Genomic DNA, 5141 nt, shown 5'->3' with positions numbered 1-5141 from the left:
GCTTCTGTAATTGCTTCCCTGCTGAACATGGAAGTTGACAGGTCCATCCATATTCCCAGCCTGCCTCTCTCTTTCCTTAGTGGAGTAGTGCTCTGGGGAGGTGGGGCTTCAGGGCACATTGTTGGGGTTGTCTGTATTTATTTATTTTTTTATTTTGCTTCCAGGGGAAAAGCAAAATAAGCCTCTGGGGCTCAGTGCCTACATTATGAATCCACTGCTCTTGGAGGCCATTTTTTCCCACTACGTTGCTGTTGTTGTTGCCACTGCTGTTGTTGTAAAAAAGGACAGAGAGAAATCAAGAGAGGAGGGGAAGACAGAGAGGGGGAGAGAAAGACAGACACCTGCAGACCTGCTTCACTGCCCATGAAGTGACCCCCCTGTAGGTGGGAAGCCGGGAAGCTCAAACCAGGATGCTTGAGCTTACCACTATGTACACTTAACCTGGTACACCACCACCTAGCCCCCAGGATCAAGCATTTTAAGGAGATATTGAGCACAACTTTAAGAGAGCTTCATTACTAAGATTTCTATATTGTAGGTGTCTAAAAGTGAGACTAGACTGAGGATTGAATTCTGAACAAACCTGTAGAAGGAAGGGGACACCAAGACATAATGGGGTCCTTAAAGGTGATTCTTTTCCTCTAATGTTACATGTTCAATTCACTGGGAACTTAGTTTCTTAACTAAGAGAGAGTGGGTGAGCCCTATTTTCCTCCACTATTAAAAACACTGTGATTAATTAAGTCAAGAGCTGGACTGCCTTCAGAGTTGGATGAAAGGGATAGCAGGCTGGAGAAAACAGAGCAGCTGTCTCCATTTCTCTACAGAATTCTTGCTGGAAGAATTTTCCCCATCTTTTTATTTAAAATGTTTTTTAAATTTTAAAATGTCCAAATGCCGCAGTTCTGCATGCTTGTCCTTTAGACAGGCATTTTGTGTGGGAGTGATTAAAGTGGGCAATTAGATTCTCCTCTTAGCTCCTCTTCATTTTTCCTTTGGCAGACATTTATTTCTTCATGGTGCAATAAAAAGGATTTTTGAACAGGGGGAAATTCATTTCCTTCTATCCTATGTGGACTCAGGATAGCTCCTAGAGCTGTTTCCTGATATACTGATGATTTTTGAAAGAAAAGCAGAAGAAGAATTTTGATTAGCTGGCATAAGATTGAAAAATACAGATTATTTCATTTGTCTTCAGTCCACCCTATTGGGCTGCTTATACACTTAGCCATTCTGTCCTGTGCAGTCCATAAGTGAGATGAAAATGTTTGAAACCATGTATCTTCATAGATCCTAATCAAAGACTTTCTGTATGAATGCTCAGCTAAATGTAGCTACCATATCCAGATATCCATTCATCGATCCCTAACTTTGTCAATAATTAAGTCATGTAAATTAAGTTTCTTCTTCAACCACAGGTGTAGAAGGGTTAAGTCAGTTCTCTCACTCCACTGAGAACCCAGTCCTCTCTTCTTAAAAAATATTTTATAGCCTTTTAAAATTTGTTTAGCTTTATTGATTTATCTGTTTGGAAAGAAAGGCCAGAGCAGTACTCAACTCTGGCACAAGGTAGTGCCAGGGACTGAACCTGTAATAAGCCTCCGGGGCCTTGGGCTTGTAAACTGGTGCCCTAACAGGCTGAGCTATCTCCCTGCCTCAGAACTCAGTTCTCTTAATTGCTTGAATAGTTAATGAGAATAGTATGCTTTTATGTACTTCCAAATGCTGCCTAGATTTATTAAGCAGAGAACTGGAAATTGCTTATCCCAACCCTGAGGCACTAAGACATCTGAAACCACACTTCACAGATGTCAAACGCTTTCCTGTTGAGATTAACGCCTATTTCAGAAGTTTGATGGTTTGGCTGCCCTTCATTTCCTAAGTCTCCTTGGGGCACTAGCAAATGAGACCTAATTTTAAATCCAATAAGAAGATATTTCCATCTTAAATTATCAAGACGAACTTTAGGAACTTATGGAGGAGATTCACTGTTGTTGCAGTATTGGTTGGCCTTGCCATCCTCCATGTCAGAAGAGACTCACATAAAGAAGTTAGTCTTCATAAGTAACCCCCACACACACCGTGTGTGTGTGTGTGTGTGTGTGTGTGTGTGTGTGTGTGTATCTTTACCAGAGTACTGCTGAGAAGGAACTGAACGAACCTGGGACACTGGAACTTCAGGCAGTAAAGTCTTATTTATTTTTTGCATAGTCATAGTCATTATGCTATCTTACCTATATAAACAAGTCTTCAAATTACTACTCTGCTTGAGATGCCCAACGTTTAGTATCTATTCACATGGGAATATGTCCATGTCCCTGTGCTTAGTACCCAATATGTTCCATGATCCACAAGAGAAGTTTCTGTATTAGCTTTAGAAGCTCAGTGCCATCATGGCAGCTTACATAAGGACCAGAGACCAGTCACATCCTTCAGGTTCTGAGACTGAAAACATCACTTTTGGAACACTAAAATTTTGCTTAAAAGTGGTTGTCACTGAAAAATTAAAGTTTTCTCAGTAACTTTGGCAATACCATAAACTACTACCTTGGTCATCTATAAATAGAGCATATGTCTCAATATGCGTTTCTGTAAACATGATGTTATGTTGTCATTTACACTGATATTTTTCTTTTCTTTCTATAAATTAAAGTCAGCATTTTTCCCTGGAAGTCATAATTTTCTTAAAAATTATCTTTATAGTAATTAAAAAATTAATAATGGTTTACAAGATCATAAGATTCCAGGTATATAATTCCACACCATACCCATCACCACTGTTCTGTGCGCCATCTCCACCTCCCACCCCCCTATTTTCCTTTCCATCACCTGGGAATAGCCACCATAGTGTTCACAAAGTCTCGTGACTATTTGGCTACATTATTTTCTCACAAGATTCATGTGTTTTAATTCTTCATATTGTATATATGAGAGAAACCATCTAGTAGTTGTCTTTCAGAGAAATATAGGTTGTTTGGGAATAATAGCCCTTGAGCACAAAGAACTGAAAGATAAAACTCCTTGACTTTACCTCTCTCCCCACCCCACCTCCCAGCCACATTTTTTCTTAAATGCAGTTATCTCCAAAGCATTTCTTTTTTAAAAAATCTATTTATTTATTTATTTACTTATTTATTTTTTTATTGGATAGAGACAGAGAGAAATTGAGAGAGAAGGGGGAGATACAGAGGAAGAGAGACAGAGAGACATCTGCAGACCTGCTTCACCGCCTGCGAAGGTGACTCCCCTGCAGGTGGGGCTCAAACCCTGATCCTTAAGCTGGTCCTTGTGCTTTGTGCCATGGACGCTTAATCCACTGTGCTACCACTGGACCCCCCCCCCCCCAAAGCATTTCTAATGAACTCTGGGACTGCCAGCTACATTCTCTTTGAGTTTTAAAACAATCTTTATTTTATTTTATTTTACTCATTTAGTATTGGTAGGTTAATAGTGCATAATTAAGGTTAATAATGCAGTACATAATTCATCATTTTATAAATAAAATTGCACATAGATTATTGATGAAGTGAATAGCCTGACTCACTTCTGCTGCCATCTGTTTCATCATTTAACATTAGTCACTCTGTTTGGAGAATATAGACCAGTTTAAATATAAGCCCAAACTAAATAATTGCTAGGGTAAAACACTGTCAAAATTATTATGAAACAAATAGCACCCAATACAATGCTTTGCCTCTAAGACTTTTGATAAACATGAATTGAATCTGCAAATATCTTTAAGTAAATGAAATTAATGATTTTGCAACTACCCATGATTTGGGTTATCTATCCTATTAGATTATTCTCACCATTTCTCTATTCCTTCGATTAGATAATTGGTAATATACTATAATCTGAGCAGCTCTCAGAACACATAAAATAGGAATTGGAGTGTTAGAAAGCAAAATTGATTATCTGCTTCATGAAATTTGTTATCCTCTGAAGCTCCTACTTTATATTCACAAGTAAGTTTAGCTAGTCCAAGGGGATGATCAACCACACTATTCTGAATACTCTATACTTTTTGGTGGTTCTAAGAAAAGAAAGAAAGAGAAGTAGATAGGCAAGAAAGAAGGAAGTTAATAGTCTTGTCTATATTGTCTAATTGTCTATAAAATTGTCTATAATGTTACTTTCCCATACTTTATCTTACTTAGCACTTACCCCACCTTGGAAGATTATGATGCTATTATCATGTTATAAGTAAATGAAGTAAGACTCAGAACTTAGTTATGTGAAGGAAACTGCTCTAGAAATAGTGACAGAAAGGAGGAAATTGGCTATGCCCTGTTTAAGAGGAAACTATACATTCAGAAAACAGAGTTCCCAGTAGTGGTTGTTTGAGGATTTCCTGTGATCAAGCACCATTGACATAGTTTCTAGTGGACTTATGCAAGAGGGAAGTGTCATGTTGTTCCCCATTTCATTAAGGGAGAAAATACAGGGACAAAGAGGTCTATCTTTCTCTCCCCCTCTCTCTGTCTTCCCCTCCTCTCTCCATTTCTCTCTGTTCTATCCAACAACAAAGCAATGTCAACAATGGCAATAATAACCGCAACCAGGCTGCAACAACTAGGGCAACAAAAAGGGGGAAAAATGGCCTCCAGGAGCGGTGGATTCATGGTGCAGGCACCGAGCCCAGCAATAACCCTGGAGGAGAAAAAAAAAAAAAAAAAAAAAACTAGTCCCAAACCAGACAGATAGAAAATAGTTGATCCAGAAAGCAAACCAAGACAGAATAACTTCATAAATTGTGTGTGTATGTGTGTGTCTGAAACCTTTTTATTCTGTACCAAATTTAAATAAATAAGAATAAAAATCTTAATAGAAAATTTTCTATGGCCACTTCTAACATTGGCTCAGACCAGTGAAGACTCTTCTCTTAAGCCTAACCACATATTCACCTTGGAAATGAGCAGTCAGGATTCTGTTAGCAAGGCAAAAGAAAGATGACCACCACACTGGGCAGTCTGACTCTTGTTCACATTAACTGTTTTGTTAAGTCAGGATGACTTATCATGATCCCATCACCCTCCATGCAGCTTTCTGTAAACTTGGTCCCACAAACAAAATTTCTAGTAGTTTACTCACTGAATAACCTGATTTATTAAGATGTAAATTTAGCTAATTTTATAATAAAC

The sequence above is a fragment of the Erinaceus europaeus genome, chromosome 5, assembly GCF_950295315.1.
Source record: "Erinaceus europaeus chromosome 5, mEriEur2.1, whole genome shotgun sequence".
NCBI lineage: Eukaryota > Metazoa > Chordata > Mammalia > Eulipotyphla > Erinaceidae > Erinaceus > Erinaceus europaeus.
Note: the sequence above shows the minus strand (reverse complement) of the source record.